Source organism: Phaenicophaeus curvirostris, chromosome 14, assembly GCF_032191515.1.
Source record: "Phaenicophaeus curvirostris isolate KB17595 chromosome 14, BPBGC_Pcur_1.0, whole genome shotgun sequence".
NCBI classification, from domain to species: domain Eukaryota; kingdom Metazoa; phylum Chordata; class Aves; order Cuculiformes; family Cuculidae; genus Phaenicophaeus; species Phaenicophaeus curvirostris.
In genome coordinates this window covers 17,678,713-17,697,026 of record NC_091405.1, presented here as the reverse complement: position 1 = coordinate 17,697,026, position 18,314 = coordinate 17,678,713, and the positions used below count along the sequence as shown (strand labels likewise).

Here is an 18,314-nt window from a genome sequence, read left to right as displayed (position 1 = left end):
GAATGTACATCTGAGAGCATGATTCTTTCAGATACCTTGTCTGATGAATTTTGCATCTTGTATTTGTGATTTTTCCATGCAAAGAAGTACAGGTTCTAGAGGAATAAGAGCAGATATTTATAAAGAGGTAAAGATGAGCCATTGGATTAGCTGTAGCGAAGATGCTATGTCAGATCACATTTCTCACTGCTTACATTTAGGTTTTGAGGATGTGGTTACTATATAGTAAATACAGCTGGGATCGGTGTTGAACTTAATAATTCGACACAGGCTTTTCTGCAAATCTCCGTCTCAATTCTAAAATAATTTGGAGGGGAAGAAGGCGGATAGACTATTTTCCAAGGAGTGTTTGATACCTGGCTTGCTCTGAAAGGCGGGTGATTTGCAGTCCCATCGCTTGCTCCTGGCCCATAGCGGGGGGTGATAAAGGACCCCACCAGCCCTGGGCTGGGGTCCCTCTGCCGCCAGCTCAGCCCGACAGCCCCAGCCCAGCCCCAAGACAAGCCAGGCTGTTTACCACCACTACTGACATCCTCTGAATTTTGTGGAATCCACCTCTGTAAACCAGAATTCTTCCCAGTGCTGAAAACAATTTTTTTTCCTTTCTAATTCTGTGGGAACTGTAATTTTATTTTGTAACTTATTTCCCTCTTTTTTCCTTTTAAGATGGTTTCCAAACATTTATTGTGGGATTTTTCATTTAAAATAGTTTTCTAGGGAAATTACCGTGACAGTGATTTAATTGTTTAATTAAAATCTGACATTGATGACAACATAAATACAATAGGCATGAGGTGATATGGGCATTAAACAAGTGCAATTGTGGAATCCATCCATAGAGTACTCGGCGCACAGAGCAGCTCACAAAGAAATGATGTTCAATATTTATCAGGTTAGTGAGTCCTAATTAAATGCCAAGACTTTTTTCTTCATTTCTCTAAAAAAGCAAGGAAACATATAGATGTAGTCCAAGTGTTTATTTCCATCACAAACACATCTACTCATCTTGTATTAAGGCCTGTTTAAAAAAAAAAAAAAAGGCAAATTCATATTAAAAATCTGCCAGTTGGCTTAAGGGCTGTTTACTCAGCCTGGCTAGAGCACCCTAGCCAGGGGTTCGGAGGCAGCTGGAATCGCCTGCTGATGTCCCATCGCTCCCAGTGGCTACAGTAAGTCCAGTGATTATAAAATGGACGGACAGATTTCTTTTAATAAATGGGTAAACCCCCAGAAATATATCGAAGACAAAAGAACAGAGAAGAGAAAAACGTTCCTCTGAATAACCCCCCAGCCCAAATCCTACAGTAGGTATTTCTTCTAGAGAAATACACACGCTCCCCTCGAGCATCCCCACACGTCTCTCCCTCAGCAATAAAGGAGGCAGCCCCCTGCCCATTAAACAACATCTACGTGCCTCCAGAAGAAATTCACGTTATCTGGCTAGAATTGCTCAGCGGTGCATCTCTCCAGCCCTCTCTTTCTAAGCCCTGATGCATTTCTGCATCCCAACAATGAACACGCTGCTGTTGGAATATCCCTTTCCATGCCTCTTGCTGGGCGTCTTTAAACGGTATCAGATCGCTTCTGCAGCTTAGACAGCCCTTTGCAATCAGTCGCTGCTGATCGGCTGCCCTTTCCCCCCTGTGCAAACCCCTAAACAAATGCATCTGCTCCAGCCTAATTCATGTCAGCCTTCCCCCTTCTTGTATGCAACTTCAGGCAAACAAACTTTCTAAATGAAAAGACAGCTTACCTGGACAATGCTTTGAGCATAAAGTAATAAAAACTGATAAAGCCAGACATCCCAACCCTAGTACAGGGATTTGATTGCAAATTTCCATTGCAAAAGAGCAGAGGGAACTGGAAATCTGACAAATGCCTTCAAATTGACCTGTGTTTTCACAATGCACGCTGTGTTTAAAATGAATGGCAGACTTTATCATTTGGAGCTCCTTCAAGGACTCCGGCCTTCTACGCTTTGTTCAGATTCTTTAGACATATTTCCAAGAAGCACAAAGCTACGCAAGCGGACGATATTATGGAAATTTTTTGTAAGCAGGATTCTGTCCCCCCCTCACTCCCCTCAACAATTTTTAAGGCCCGAATTAAAATAGATAGCCTAGAACTTTTTCCTTACTCTGTCCCTACATTAATCCCTCACGTCCAGCGAGTCTCTTCCACCTCAAAGCTTTTACCCCGGTTCCCCCCCGACCCAGCCCAGTGTCCGAGCAATAAGATAGGATTGTGGCTCCCTAAAAATTCACCGTAGCCCAACTGCTTTCACCACAGTAAATCTGGCCCGCTCCTGCCTCAGGACAGAGCTGCTCCTCAGCTCACCAGCCAAGTCGTATTTCCAGGAGAGGACTTGGTCTCCTTGCAGAACCCAGGGAACGGGAGCCGCTTACCCCTGTTTTACACGTCAAAGGTATCAACCATCTTTTCTGAAAGTTATGTCCAGAAAGCCATATGCGCTGCCTGAGAAAAACATTTTGCTTCAAAGTTGTTCCTCTTAATCTGTATACATTTTTACAAATAATAACCTTCTTTTAAAGCGCTGCTATTAATTCCATCTGTTCAAAATAACATCTAAAAGAAACTATCGGATTCTACGCTCAAATGTATCAGATATGCTGCAAAACAAAAAAAAAAAATAGGGTTAATCTAATAATTCAACTGCGTCTTTAACAAGTATCCTATGGGAAAAATCAGTCTTATTTTCCCTGCAGATCTGATACTGAGAGCTTCTTTCTACTAAGCACATTAAAAGCTATTTGAACCAAAACTCCTATCTATGCATGTGCAGAGATACATATGCAGAAACAGGAGGCATTTGTGGTATTACAGAGGAGGCTATATTCAAGATTTCTAATTAAAGCAAGGGTAGTCCCTTCTTATATTTTAGCAACTGGATTGTCTTTTTGCCTAGAACAAAGAAATCTTAAGGGAAGTAAATTTTCTAGAGGAGAAACGCGTGCATATATATGTGTTTGAATGCTATACCTAAAGATTACTGTACAAATTATTCCTTAATTCCTTAGATTTATTTTGGTAATTGCAGAGTGGTTTTTCTGGCTGGTCCTGCAGTCATCACTTGTTTGTTCCCTTCTTTTTTCACACACATTCCCTCCTCCCTGTCCTCTTTAATTTTTTTTTTTTTTTGCACCCTGGTAAAAAAAGGGAACTCTTCCATTCCCCAGCCTGTGGCTGGCTGCGCTCAGGATGAGGGGAAAATCTCTGTCATCCACTCAGCCCGGCTGTTTCCCTTCGCAGCCTCATCCCCTGCCCTTGCCAGGAGGGGATGGAAGACGTCCTAAGACTTGACCCCAGAGCTGAGCCTGCTCAGGCTGGACCCAGCTCCCAGGAGGGTGGGGGGCTGCAGGGCATGCTCCCCTCTCCCCGTTTAAACCCTCGGCTCCTGGGCACGGCCGCAGCCTGGGCGCCCCTGACCCCAGTGCCCGCTGCCTTCCTCCCTTTCGGGGCACTCGGGATCACCCGGGGAGCATGAAAGGACAAGAATGCAGGAGCAGCGAGAGGCTGTGGCAGGAGGGCACCGCGCAGCACAGCCAGAGGAACAGCAGAATCGCCAAAAAGGGGGATGTTTGGTTTGTGTTAACTACCCAGACAGATGCACTTCGGCGTGTTTGCATTTATGGAATCCATATGTTGTCATGGGAAATTAGAGGACAGCGACACAAAACTAGAATTCACGAAGCAAACGCAAAGCAAGCGTACATGGCTACCAGACGCTGCGTTCGCACATGTTCCTGCGAAGGTGCCTATTCTGGAGCATCGACGCAGTTATTAGATTTCCTTGCCACCTTCCCCACGTTTACTTTTTCTTTGCTCTGCAAAAAGTGTGTACATAGGCAGCACCCACTCTCTGACCGGTCCAGCAGATCTACAACCCCTGGTGAAAATATGCACCACTTCTAAGTTATACCAAGTGCTATAAGACAAGGGTTACTTTATTCTCGCCTCAACTTCATCATCAAAACACGTTTGTTCCACATTCATTAAGAACAATAGTTACAAATTACATGCACCTTTACAGATAGTGCACCAAACAGCCCTGAAAAATCCTACTTTTTGCCCCAGGGCTTGTTGGTTTGGGGGTTTTTTTCCTCCTGTTTTTTTTAGTTAGGGTTGTTTTTATGGGTTGGGGTTGTTTGGTTTTTTTCCTCTTTTTTTTTTTTGAATGGCAAGTAAGATTAACGATTATTCTTCTATGAACCTAGACAAACATATTTTGAGCAGGAACTGCCAAATTTTAAGGGCAGCTTTTAAAGGCGAACTGGTAACGTCCTAGAGCCTCTCCATTTAACAAACGTAAGAACTCGTACACAGCATGCGCATCATAACAGTCCACAGCAGTCCTGCATTTATAATACTCAAATAACTACAGTACGTATTAAACCTCTATTCTTAAAACCTAGGAACATCTTCCAAATGCAAGACACTTCCAGTAATGCATTAAGTAGTACAGCCCCTCTTCAAATTTCTAATCATCTGTCCTCGTCTTTCATCCCCTCCATCCCACTAAAGGGACTTGTCAAGATTTCACATTTCTATCCCGACATTAACAAATATGGAAAGCTCGATACATTTCATTAAAAATACTTACTGACAAACATGCAGTTTATTACCTTTCAGTATAAAATACATCTACATTAAGGTTCTCCCAAATGGAAAAACTGACCGCAACTGCATTCCTCGTTCAATGCTATGAAACAAACTGGAAAGTTAATTATTTGGGTTAACATTAAAAATAAAAATTATTAAAAAAGATAAAAAGAAAAAAAAAAAGCAATTTGAAAAGCTTCTTTAGATTGTCAGGAGAGATTATTTAATTCAGCTGCATTTCTGCCAGAAATAAAAGTCTCTTACAGAAAGATGAAGAAAACATATTCTTTAAGCCTGGATAGAGGTTCTTTACTGGTTCACCTTCTTCTAAAATTCAAATCCCACGTTCTCAGCGATCATCTACATTTTCACCCGGGCTGTAATGGGGAAGGAAGAGCTGCTGGAAATAAAAATTTTAAATAATAATCACAGAAGGACGCGAACAGAAAAGCGAAAAATGTTATCGTAAGGCTAGAGAAATGTTTATTTAATCAAACCAGAGGTTCTGTTGGGACTGGAGGAATGTTGCATCCTTTCCTAAAAAAAAAATGAAAAAAAAAGGGGAAAAAAGAGGAGGGGGTGGGGGGAGAAAAGAGAAAGCAAGAAAGAAAAAAGGCAGAGGCACAGCCACCTCCTGGAGTTCCCCATTGTCCGGGGCTATAGAGAGCCCCAGAATGGCATTAAACTCACAAAAGGCATATTGTGCGAGGGACAAAAAAAGCCCCTTCTTCTACAATAACTTTTAGCTTCTTATTTTTAGAAAATGACAAAGCTGTTGCCAGCGCTGGCTGGTGAAACCTGTAGCCGGGGCTCGCGGCGCTTATCGATCCGCTGTCCCGCTCCCCAAGAGGCGCCGCAAAGTTTGCGCGGGGCTGCGGGAGAGATGCTGCGGGAGGGGATGCTGCGGGAGGGCTCCCGCAGGGCTGCAGGAAGGAGGCAGGAGGGATGCTGCAGGGATGCAGGAGGCACGCGGCGGGGGATGCAGGAAGGATGCCGGAGGGACGCTCCGCCGCCCTGCGCGCCCGCGCAGCGCCCGAGCGGCACAAAGTTGCGCTCAGCCGCAACTTTCCCAGCTCCTCCCGGGGAAAAAAAAAAAAAAAAAAAAAAATTAAAAAATTAAAAACCCAACTTCACCACCACCATCACCACCACCACAACCGCCACGGCGACCGGCACCGGCGGCCAGGGGGTCGCGCCGTCCCTGCCCCGCGCGGGGGCCGGCGGAGCGGGGCCGCCCGCCCCTCCCTCCTTCCTCCTTCTCCTCCTCCTCCTCCTCCCCCCCCCGGCCCCGCGCGGGGCTGCGCGTTGGGGCGCGGAGCCCGGACCCCCCCGCGGCGGGCTGGGGGCCGGCCGCTCGCCCCAAGTTTCGGTGCGAGGCGCCGCCGCTCCCCCCGCCCGCTCCCCGCTCGCTCGCTCCCTCCCCCGCCGCCTGGGCTGAATCTTATTGATCCAGAAGGTGGCTAATTAGCCCTTCCCGTCGTGCCTGGGTAATGAGGCACATGCGCACTGCACTAATCAGCCATTTTTTGCAGGAAACTAATTAGCAGAATAAAGATCCAAAGAGTTTTTTTTTTCTTCCCAATCATCAGATCTGAGTCCGGGCGCTTCCTGCTCCGGCGACCGCCGGCCCCGCTCCGCCCCGCTCCGACCCCAGCGCCGCCGCCGCTGCCGCCGCCGCCGCCCGCGGCCCCCTCGCTCCGGGGGGCTGCGAGAAAAATAAAAAAAAAAAAAAAAAAATAAAAGCCAACAGAGAGAGAGAGAGAGAGGAAAAAAAAAAAAAAGCCATCAAAAAAAAAAAAAAAAAACAAACCACCACCGCCTCCCCCGAACGACGATGCTGCTGCTGGGCAGCGGCGGCGGCGGCGGCGGCTCCAGCCCGGCTCCCGCTGCCCCCGGCGCCCGCTGCCCCGGGAGCGGAGCGCGCTCCCGCAGCCGCCGCAGCCTGCATGGGATCCGTAGCCCCCGCGCCGCCGCCGCCGCCGCCGCCCGGGATTAAAACCGCCGCCGGAGCAAGCGACCGCGTAAGTGGCAACTTTTCTGCCCCCCGTGTCCCCCCTCGAGCTCGGGGCTCCTCCTCGCTCGGGGCGCCCGGGCTGCTTTGCATGGGGCTGGTCCTGCCCCCCCCCTCCCCTCTCGCTCTCTCTCTCTCTCTCGCTCCCACCCACCGGCCGCGGATCCCCCTGCAAACTTTGCGCCGCTCGCCGTCCCGGAGCCGCCGCCGCCGCCGGGGGAAGATGCGCAGGTGCCGGCGCGGCGGGGGTGTCGGCGCGGAGCCCCCCCCCCCCGGCCCCGGGGCACCCCCGCCCGGCCATGGCCGCGGGGCGCGGAGCGGGCGCGGAGCCGCTTTGTGCGCGGCGGGGGCGCGGGCGAGACCCCCCCGGGGCGCCGCGAACAAAAGGGGGCGAAGAAAGTGCCTCGCAACTGCCCCGCCGGGGCCTGGCCCGACAGAGTAAATGAGCGTTTTTTGTTTTCCGCGGTTTTTGGTGTGGTTTTTTGGTGTGGTTTTATTTTTTTTTTTTTTTTTTTTGCGGGGGGGGGGGGAGCCTGGAGGGGGGAGGCAAGAACGCGGCTGGGGGGGATGTGGAGGTGAGGGCAGCGCCCGCCGCTGCAGGCCGACCCCCCCCGGCCCTTCTCGCTTTCAGTTTTTAATTACTTAATGCTGAATCGCGCCGCGCTTATCTAAATATTTGCAAACGCTCTTTCTTTTTTTCCCTTTCCCCACCCCCCCCACCGCCCCCCCCCATGGATCTCTCGCTGCTCGCCCGCGGAGGGACCCGCGCCCCCAACTCCGACTGCCCCGGCGCTCCAAATCCTCCCTAATTCCCCTTGCGGGGGCTGCTTTTCCAATTAAACTCCCTCCATCCCTCCCCCCCCACTCGCCCCCCCCCCCTTTTATTTTTTTTTTATAAATATAATTCATTTTTTCACATGGCGAGAAAGGTCTCGTTTCTCTTTCAAGCCCTGCTGGAAGCTGCTCTGGGGTTTGTCCTGTACTTTGTGCGGATCCGTGGTCTCCCCGCGCCTCTCCCCCGGCCGGCTGTCTGTCTGTCTGTCTGTCTTTCTCCTCGCTCATGTTTAATATGGAGCAATTTTCTGGAGGCTCGGTGACTCCCTCCTTAGGGTCACATTGAGTTCGAATGCGACTGAAGGTGCAGGAATCCTGCGACGGGGGAAATAAGAGAGTAGAGAGAATGGGGTCAAGTTGGCTGCTTAGAGGCCAAAACTCCCACAGCTGCCTTTAAAAAAAAAAATAGATATATTTGTGTATATAACATTAAGCTTTCCTCGCCGTAATACAAATTGTAGCCTCGTCTTTCAGGTATTTTCTTCATAGCTTAAAGCTCTCTCTTCCTTTTGCCTCCCCCCACGCACCCCCTGTTAGGGGCGAAGGGGGGGGAGGAGGGAAAATAAAAGAAAAAGAAATGGGGGGGGAAAGAGGGGAAAAAATAAACCCCATTGAGTTTAGGCAAATAAGGTTTGGTCTCCGTATCCTATTACAAAGCACTTTGAATATGCAAGACATCACACAAGACCAGTTATTCCAGTTACGACAAACTTAAAAAGAGAAAAAAAAAAAAGAGAGGCATGTTTAGTTTGTAATTTGTTAGAGCAAGAATCATATTTAAAACTTTTAATTTTTTTTTCCAGCCTTGCATTGTATCCAGCCCTTTTCTGATGTCTAGGGTGGTTTTTTTTTTTCATTATTATTATTATTAAAATCTTTCCGTTGAGTTTAGGAAGACCGCTGCGAGCAACGCATTTTCTGTATTTTTGTTCCTGTATCTTGGAGGAGAGTTGGCAGGGATTCTGTGGTTTGCAGTTACACAATATGTTATCATGTTTTTAATCACTAAATCATTGCAGTGGTTATAGATTTACAGTCTTAGGGTATTACTGCGAGGAGCCGCGCGGACCGTATGTGCGGGAACATACGAGAGCATGCGGCTAACATGCTCGTGAACTTTGCTTTTAAATCATTTCCCGGCCGAGCCCTGGCGGAGAGGAGCGCGAGCGTTTTGGCATCACCCCTCCACGCACTTGAGGAAAGTTTGTGGCACCCTGGCGGCAGGGCAGGAGCTCCGATGGGTGCTGCGCGCGCCCCGTCCCGCGGCGCAGGCGGTAAGCGGCGGGTCAAGGGGCACGAGGGGCGGCCGGGGGGAGCGGGACGCCCTGCCAGCCACCCTCTGCTCCCGTTTCCCCCTTTATTATGTAACAGAGCCCTCGGCAGCATTAAAAATTCAGCATTACAAGCTGATTGTAATGCTCCCTCATTACGGAGCGCGGTCTGGTCCGGTGTTGAGCGCGAGACGGAGCGTGGCTTTCGGCTGCGGAGGCTGGCTGGGGGTCTGGCCGTGCAGCGGGGTGTCGTGGCCCTCGCGGCACCCGCGGGCAGCAGCGAGGCCGCGCTGGGCTCTCCACCGCGGTCAACAGGCCCGAGGCTCCCGCTCTGCCTCTCGGACAAGGGCTTTCCACCCGCGCCGGCCTCCGTGCGGGAACCCAGCTTCCCAAGTCGCCCTCCCGCCTGGGTCCCGCTCCGCAGGCCACCTTCAGCCAGAAACAAAAGCAAACAAAAGGCATAGCAGAGGGGAGAGAAACTCCGTGTCTGGACGCGGAGATTGCTTTGCTGTATTTGTGGGTTTTTTTCCCCCTCCTTTTTTTTTTTGATTTTTGACCACGGTCATTTTGAGAGGAGTGGGCAGCAAGAAGTTGGCTCCATCCCCTCTCTCGCACAGCAGCGGTGCCGCCCGCAGCAGCGCCGGCCTTCGATGCTGGAGCCCCCCGTGCCTTCCCTCCCACCCTGCCGCCGCCTTTTGTTCCCGCAGGACCGAGCCAAGGTGCCGCTGGGGCGTGCGGAGGCGATGCGGGCGGCCCTGGACGCCTGGCACCTTCGCCTGGCCTTGTCGTGGCTGCTGTCAAACCAGGGCCCGCCGGCGGCTGCCCTGACAAAAGCCGAGGCGCGTGTCCCTCTTTCATCCCTCTGCTTTGACCCCCCGCCCCGGTTCCCGTCGGTGTCGTGCCAGAGGCCGGGAGCAGCGCGGAGGAGCAGATTTCCTTTGGGCCTGGCCAGCAGTTGAACGGCTCCAGCGGGGATCGCCAAATCCCAAACTGATGGACGTATGGCTGGCTGCGTTCGCCTCCCCATTAGCGCTTCCTTCCGCTTTCCAAAATAATAACAGTAATAATAATAATAATAATGATAATAAAAAATGTTGTGTGGAGAAGCTGAGAACCGACCGGCGGGCTTTTACATGAACTTTATTCACACACGGCTTTCTGCTAGGGCTGAAGCGTTTCCCCCGCCGGCATCGGGCTCGCTCGTCTTCGGTGGGAGAGCTTCCAGCGATCGTCTTCTCGTGGGTGCGCGCCCCAGCCCTGCTGTGGTGCCGGAGCTGGAGGGGTGTTTGTGCTGGAGAGAGCGGTGCGGTTCAGGAGGGACGGGTTGGGATGAGGCCAAGCGTTTTCACGGCTCCCGCTTCCCTTCGCCGGAGCGCGGCCGAGGTTTGGCCTTTGTGCGGCTTCGGGGGCCGCGTGTGGCGGGTGCGTCCGGCTGGTGGGAGAAGCGGGCTGCCAACAGAGCTGGGTCCCGCCTGCTCCCCTCGACCCGGCCACGTGCGGGACCCCCGTGCTGCTCGCGGGGCTGTGCCCGTCCTCGCGCTCTCTTGTGACTGAACGGCCGCTTCAGCCTGGGAGAAGCTCCTGGGGATGGAGCGAGGTGTCCGTGGGCGCTGTCCCCCTCTGCGCCACTTCTGTGTCCTCGCGGTGGGGTGACCCCCACGCCCCTCTGGGGGCCCAGCCGCGCCATCCCCGCAGCGAGGCCGCAGGGAGGAACTCCTCCGGTGGGGATCGGGGCTGCCCTTCCCTCCTCCCTCCCTTCCTCGCCAGCCGAAATTGGGGCCAGGTGTCCAGCGCGTGGCGGCGCAGCGGCGACGGGGCTGTCGAGGGCTGTCGTGGCAGGAGAGTGGGAATCAAAACATCTGTGCGCAGGCCTGGGCGCCGCAGCCTCTAATGGTTTTGACGGAGCTGTTGTGGTCTGTTGTCTGGAAAATCTGCATTCTGCGCCGTGCCCGAGGGGGGCCGCGGCACCGCAGACCGTGGCGGTACCTAAATATAACCGCCTCGCGCCGTGGGGTGAGGTGAGGGCAAGAGGGAGCAGGGCCGCCCATCCCACCTCCTGCTTTGTCTCTGATCTGCGATTCATGCATTTTTGTGTGCTCCGAGGTTGAGTTTGTGTGTAGGCAGGGATTGGAGAAATAGATAAATTCCAGTTAGTTTAAAAAAAAAAATAAAAAGAGGGTGGATGAGTCGGGCTTCCCTCGCTGCCGGCAGCTGGGGAGGCAGTGATCCTTGCCGCTGGGTCAGGGATCCCACTGGACCGGGAAGCCCCATCGTGCTCCTGCCTCGCGGCCGGCGGTGGGAGAGCGGCCCGTGCCAGCCCGCTTGCATCCATGTTTTGCCTTCCCCCCAGAGATGCTGCAGGTCTTGCTCGGTTCCCACAATGCTGGCAAGGAGCAAGCATTTTCCAGCGCTTCCCCCTCGGCTCTGCCGGACAGACGTGTCCATCTGTCCATCTGTCGGCGAGGGAGGTGGGTGTTCATCTCCACAGCAACGCTGGCTGGAGAGCGGTGGTATTCCGCGCCAGGTGTGCGCTGTGTGTGTTTCCAGAGGCGGACTGTAAACATAGTTTAAAGTTCATTCCCATCTGAAATTATTTTTCAGTCAGGGATGTTGGGAAGGGAGACCTGTGCCGGCGGCCACAGCTGATGGATGGCTCCCGGTCCATCCCAGGCGCCACCAACGAGGGGCCCTGGCTCTGAGCTGTGTGGGGCCAAGCCTGGTCGGCCAGGGAGGTGGAAGGACAGTGGGATGTTCTGGGCGCTGAGGAGCCCTGCTGCTGGCCGGCCACCCTGCTCTGCCCTTGAGTTTGCTGCTGGGAGAAAGACACTTAGCTGTTGATTGTAATTTCATTATGTCACAAGTGCCAAACATGCCTCTTGCTAATAAAAGGTAAAGCACAGCAGCAATGTCTTTTTTTTTTTTTTCCCTTTGGAAAACAAACGTTTCCCAGTGTTTTCAACTGTGTGGTGCACGTTGCTTGGCGAGCAGGAGGATGCTGGCCCTGTAGTGCCTGAGCTTTTAGGTCTTAAATCTAGTGAGGGCTGAGCCTCACGGGCTCCTTCACTCAGCGGTGATGTTAGAGCAGACGATGTGCATGGTGGTTCCGGTAAAAGGTTTTCTCCCATTCTCCCCCTCGCCCAGTATCTGGGAAGGTGGAGCCTGCAGGGCCTGTAACACTTTAGGTCTTAGTAAGTGTTTATTTTAGTGGCCCAAACATGCCTGCCGGAGAGTGGATCGCTCCTTGGGGAGGATGGGAGCAGACGTGCTCTGGGAGCTGCTCCTGAGCCCTTGGATCCCTGGCAGCAGCAGCAAGGCACCCTGCGTCCTGACTCGCGTTTACCTCGGGCTCGCAGCCCTGCTTGCCTGGCTGGTGGTAGCCTTGCTCCAAAATGGCTGGTTGGCTTGGTTCCGTAGCAGAAGTTTTAACCCTCCTCTTGCCGTTCTGCCACCAACTGCCTTGTGCAAACAGACTGATGCTCGCAGCAGTATTCAGAGCACGTACTTCAGTGTTGATAGTAACATCGCAATGATGTGCTTGATCCTGCTAGGTTGGGTTGCTGAGTTTCCTGAATATCTGTGATGTGTGGTGATGGGCTTGGAGGTTTTTTTGGTCTTTTCTTCTTGTTACAACAGAGCTGAGTGAAGAACAGGGAGGCAAGAGGGGTGTAGAGCAGCAGCCAGCTGAGTTGCAATCAGGTGCATGTTGTTTTGGGCCGACAGCTGCAGTCAGGTGCAAGTTGTTTAGGATGATGTAGAATCTGGGGATTCTTCGCTAAGGTATTTTTGGTGAGATAATGGGAAAACGTGCTAGCAGGCCTGGAGGTTAGCTCAGAAGACTGAGTATAGGTAGTGTGTGGTGCACAGAGCCACTTGATGTCTTGGGCACACATCTGTGAGTTGCAGGATCTGCTAACCAGAGCTGCTCTGGGCGTGTGAAGATGCTCTGGAATCAGGCTGTGCACAGCAGCTCCTGCTTTTCACCTGTCCCTCTTGTGTTGCAGAAACCGGTGTGTGAACCCTCGGACAGCTCTGGAAGCAGAGCAGACAGGCTGCCCCTGAATTGCTGGGGCACAGTAAGTTCCTGCAGTTCAGCTGTGGAGGGGATGCCACAATGCCGTAGTTCTCCTTAGGTTGGCTCTGTTTGGCAGCGTTAGATGTCAACGTGCAGCGACGGAGCCGATCTCGGATGAGCTTGAGTGGTGTGTGGCGGCTGCGGGTGCTTCAGCGCCTGCCCAGGAGTGGGACGCATGGACGGCGTGGCTCTTTGCTCCTGGTGTGTCTCTCCTAGCTGGGGTGATGCTGCTTTGTGCTGCTGGCGTGTGAGCGAGTGAAACCCTGCGAGCGGCCGTGGGCTGCCCGGAGGAGCTCGGCTGCCCGCCTCGTCCCCGCTGTCCTTGCGTGGTTCCCATTGGCAGCCCCTGACTGCGCCAGACAGAACTGTAGATGTCAGGCTTTGCACAGAAAGGAGAGCGAGGAGGGAGGGCGAGGGAGAGACAAGCGTGCAGCAGCGGGGCTGTGAGTTTCAAATTAACCTTCTGCTTTGTTGGTGTCTAATGCGAGGCGCCCTGGCCACGCAACGCGCGCCGCGGACTGAGCGCTGGCGTCATTTCCATGCAGCGACGCGGAGGAGCGGGACGGCCGTGGCCTGCTGGGGCTGAGCTGGCATTCCGGTGCTGGGGCTGGGAGCGGGGCTTCCTTCCCCGTTGTGCTGGGGTCAAGGGGATGGCAGGTGTGGCGTTGGGCCTGGCCGAAGGCGCCCAGTGGGTCCCACCAGGATGACAGGGCTCGCTGTGTCCCCCAGGGAGCTGCAGTCAGCGCTTTTGCCTCCGGCTTCGAGGAACGGGAGCTCCGGCCTTTCCCCTGGGAGATGGGTCTGCAGCACCCCGGTGTTTGCTCCTCGAAAGCTCCTTCAGATGTCAAAGCCTAATTTTCTCCTCTTTAATTTTCTCCTGTTAATTTTGTCCCTTTTAGTCTTACATACTTCCTTCCCCGATTCCTTTCTTCTTGCTGTTTTTCATCTTCCGTAGAGACAGTTAAAAGCAGCTTAACACTGTGAGCTTGTTTGGAAGTCAAATGATCCGTTTGAGCTCTGACGCTGACTTTGGGCAAGGTACCAAATGTTTGCCTCAGCTGGAGTATGAAATGGGATAATACATAGTTCACATGCAGAGACTGTAAGTGGGGGTTAATTATGAAAAATCATAATGTGTCTTAAATTCCCAGAGCATTGTTACATCCTTAAATTTTGTTCTCTGTTCCTTTCTCAGTTCTCCCCCCCGCCAGCTCCCTCCCAGATTACTCACAAGCTGTTACACTTCGTTCCAACTGGTTTCTGGTATATAAATACTTCCCTACCTGGGGATGCAGTGCTTTAACTGTGATTGCACTGGAGTCCTTAGAGAAGGATGTCCTTTCCTCCTCTATCCACGTCAGAGATGAAGTAATTCATGCTGTAGGCCTTCCTTGTTTTCCCAATGCTTTGCATGTGCCAGGATATTTTGTTCTGGCACCTTGGAGAGGAGGGAGGCAGCTGGGTTAATACATGGCAGATCTGAACCTGGTACCTGTGTCACACAAGCGACTGCGCTTCTGAGTGGCTCCTGCCTCCAGTTACAGCTTGTGTTGGTTGCAAAGCCTTGTTCTAGGGGATGATTGCAGGTGCCCAGTGTCCTGTTTCAGCTGACCGTTACAGGGATGGGGGAGGAGGGGAGAGGTGAATCTCCTTGTCTGAGCTGGGTTTTTCACTGGGGTAATGCGTGTGATGAGTGCCAGCCCAGCTGTGGGGTGGGACCAGCCGAGAAGTGGGGCGTCATCCCCAGACGGGTCACCTGGAGCAGCCTGGCACCTCCTGGCGGGTGGGTCATACTGGAGACCTGTGCTCTGGTACTGGAGAAACAGGGCTGGTTGGTCTTTATTTCTTAACATCTTTTCATCCTTCCTGGCTGTGCTGCTTTCTGGAGTGCCGACCACTGTTGTGGTGTAGGCCTGGTTGCGTTGGCGAGGGTTTGTAGTCGTAGAGAGTCCAAGTCTATATGGAGGTGTAGGCAACTGTGCATTTTGAACTCTGTCTCCTTCCTGCGGATGTGATCCTGTAGGCATCACGTTGGTCCTGCAGTGCAGCTGGAGGGAGAAGCGGCACGGGGAAGCATGCCGGTGGCTGGCTTGCGTTGTTATCCATGGAGTAAGGACCGTGGAAGAGAAGCTTGTGCTGCGTGGCTCACAGAGGGGACAGGAGGTGTTGCAGCAGGTGCTGCTGGCAGCCTGTGCGCTGTCACACGTGGAGCGGGACATGTGCTGGCGTGGGGTGCCCAGCCCTTCAGGGGAACAGCCGGCATCTCATGCCCTGCTGTTATTTCAGAAACCAGTTACTTGGCCAACAGCGGTGTCTGTCTGAAGGAGCTGCCTTAGATTTTTTCCTTGGTTGCATCGATTTAACCAGTCTCTCCAAGGTTTCCTCTTTGAGTGGCATGGAAATCCTGGAGGTTTGTGTGGGATCCTGGAAATTCCTCAGGTGGTGGGTCTGGTGCCAGCGCAGCCCTGTGTGACAAGCTCCCTTCATGGCAGGCTTGCAGCAAGCAGTTTCACCTGGAACTGCAGACGCTTGAGTGGCTGAGCCAAGCTCTGAAAGTGCCATAGGGCATTGCTCAGAGCTTTACGTAGATGGTTGAGGTCAGCCTAACAGCAGGGGTGGCACAACTGGCTTCTGTTCGCTTGAAACCTCCCAGCAGTGCCCAGGGCTGTGGTCCTGGTTGTCAGAAGCCTCCTGCAAGGTCTTCCTGCTGTTGGCGATTGGAGGTGTCCGACCAACCACTCCTTCCTCGTTGCTTCTCAGAGTAGCACAGCTTTGTGTCTCTGAAGTGATAGGTAGCTGAGATTTCCTCCCATTTAGTCCGAGTGGCCATTGGGCTGTGAAACGTTGGTTGCTTCAGGCAGGAGCTGGATGTCTGGACTCTGGTTTTAATTCCTTCGGCCGTGTTTTTCTCTGCCCCTTCGTTCTTCTGAGTGTGAAGCCCGCGAAATAGCAATGATTAGCAAGATGCTTTTGATGAGATTTGGCAAGAAGCAGTGGCCATCCTCCGGAGATCATGGATTACACGGTGTCCCTGTCACTCTTCTTCAGCGTGATAGAGTTGTCTGCTGAGCTCTGTCCTCTGTCGAAAGCATGGCTGGGCCTCTTCTGGTGTGCCAGGGCAGGGACAGAGCGGTGGCACAAATGAGAAATACCAAAGTGCAGGTTGCTACAGAAAGCAAAGATCATAAGCAAACCAGCTCCCTCCTGACTGCCCACCTTGACCTGTGCAGGAGGTCCTGGGTGCCTCACAGAGCTCTGCAGAGGATTTGGACCTTTAGAGATTTGGGTGCCGCCTAAATAGGAACCAACTGGCCAGCAGGATGCTTGGGAACAAAGTTCTCATCTGCTGCTGAATTGGTGCTGCGCTGCCTTCAGCTGGAACTGGCAAGGGTGGTGGGAACAGGGAGCTGATGCACCACTGCTAGGGGCTCCGTGGGTGGGTTGTGGCGATCGAGTCCTCCCGCTGAAGTTCTCCAGCACTGGGACCTGGAGAACATGAGTAGAGAGGTGTCAGACGGAGCCTCTGTTTTGTTTTCTTTTTTACTATTGATGGTGCCTAGTGAGTCTTCTGCATTTGAAAACTAAAAAAAAGATGGAGAAGCAAAAACAAGCTACAGCCTTCCATTTAAACATAGCGTTCCAAGAGGTGAAAGATGGTATTTTTGTCTCACTATTCCCCATTCAAAATATTGGGGCTATTAAAAGCTGTTTCTGTGTCTTGTTGGAGGCCTTGCTGGATTATGAAGCAGGATGGATCCTTTCTCAATATCTATTTTAATTTACCTTCATTAAGATTCCCCCACTCTTTGTTGTTGCTGTTATCTGGATACTGAACAGCGCAGTCCCTGCAGACGGTGCCAGGCGATGCTCTTGGCTGTGCCCAACCCTGACGGCTCTCAGGAGAGGAAGGGGACCTGGAGTGAGCCCTCGGATGACAAAGCAGGCGAGGGAAGGGTGTGATTTGGGAAGGGGCAGCCTTCCTCCTGCTTCTGCTCCCCAGATCAGCTTCGGAGGATGTGACGGATACAGCGTGAGGATCCCAGGGCAGCTTTTACCTGCAGAGATGATGTTTGTAACTGCTTTTGGGGGTTGCTCCTGCCTTCCTGACAAACAGAAATAAAAGAGGACTGAGAATCTTACGGTACAGATCCTTTACAAAAGGACAAGATAAGGCTAAAATAAGGCTTCTTTTGGCAGAAACAGCTACTTTGTCTAACTGCAGCAGAAACAGAGGGTTTGTTCTTTAATGTTTTCATTGTGTGCTGAGTGTAAAAGTTTGCGAGGCTTTTTTTTTTTTTTTCCTAAGGTTCCTCCTTCCTTGTGTGAGCCTCTCACACTGCAAAGGAAGAGAGACACTTAACAAAAATAGAGCATGTGTTTTCCTAAAATGAGATTGCTGTGGCATGTTTAGGACTTGAAACTGTGTGACTTTGAAGTTGACTTCATTTCACGCTGGTGATATCCTTTTAACTGTCTTAAGTAAACAATGCAATTCGGCTCTGAAAAGCGTCTTGTGAAAAGCTGTGCTCCGTTTCCAACTCCCTTTCAAAGATTTTCATCAGAAATACCCTCTGCTGACGAGCAACCTTCCCTACTTAGAAGAGTTTGCATTGATTTATTATTATTTTTTCAAAGGATTTACTTGCACGTTAGAATGCCCTGTGGACTTATTTTCAGTTCAAGAATGGTTTATTTTAGTATGGCTTAATTGAATTGGAAACAGTTCCTAGCTATACCGAAGCTAGTTGATTTTTGAACCAAACCAAGAAAGTCCACAAGCAGGTTTACGTGGGGCAGAGCAAATCGTGCTGTGTTCACACACTGTATGTTGAATTTCTGTTGTTTACTCATGTGTATGACAAGTAAACCTCAGAGAGGGCTCAGCGTTGGTGCTTTGTGGGGATGAAAGGGGGCAGAAGCAGGAACAGTGTCGTAGAGGCTGTCTTCTTGCATGTATTTGAAGCCAATCCAGCTGCTAAGGGCAGTCTTGCTTTGGATGCTTTTTCTTTTTGCTGGCACAGCTTTGGTGCAGTGGCATGGGGAAGTAGTTTAGGGAAGGGACCTGGGTTAGAAAAATTCTGCCAAAGGAGGAGGAAAAAAAAAAGCTTCCTCAAAATCTTTGGGTTTTAATCATTTCTTTTTGCAAACTTCCCTTTAATTTGAAATAATCCTGTGATACAGGTTGTTGCTGCAGGGATTGCTGTGCTGGAGCGGAGAGCGCAGAAGCCTGAATTGAAGCCCTTCCTGAAGAGGGATGGCAGGAGGACTGCTTGTTTTGCTACTGTGCTGGTTTAAAGCATGTGTTGAACTAGGGCCTAAGCATGCATCTGGTGTAGGGTGACTGGTTCCTGCGGTGCCCTGGGCTCCATCTGAATGTCCTTCTCTTTTCGGTAGCCCCAGCACGGGGAGCTGGTGTTTCTGCTTGGGCTGAGGGTGGGAATTGCTAAACTCTTTCCCCTGAGCAGCCGGGTAGTTTGCAGCCAGGGACCGTGACCCCGGGCACTGC

General features: G+C 52.0%; 1 protein-coding gene across 3 annotated transcripts in view; it reads left to right on the top strand.

Annotated features, from left to right (window-relative positions):
* Positions 1 to 18,314, top strand: part of ZFHX3 (zinc finger homeobox 3) — a 313,065-nt gene that overhangs the window by 148,038 nt on the left and 146,713 nt on the right. The window contains exons 1-2 of one of the 3 annotated variants that reach the window (XM_069868222.1): positions 5,946 to 6,107; positions 6,210 to 6,641. The exons of 1 other annotated variant lie outside the window; for it this stretch is intronic. The gene's annotated coding sequence lies outside the window, so the exon portion shown is untranslated. Of the gene's footprint in view, positions 1 to 5,945; positions 6,108 to 6,209; positions 6,642 to 8,068; positions 8,740 to 18,314 lie in introns of those variants that run through there. One more of the 3 variants, XM_069868224.1, reaches the window with a different exon arrangement.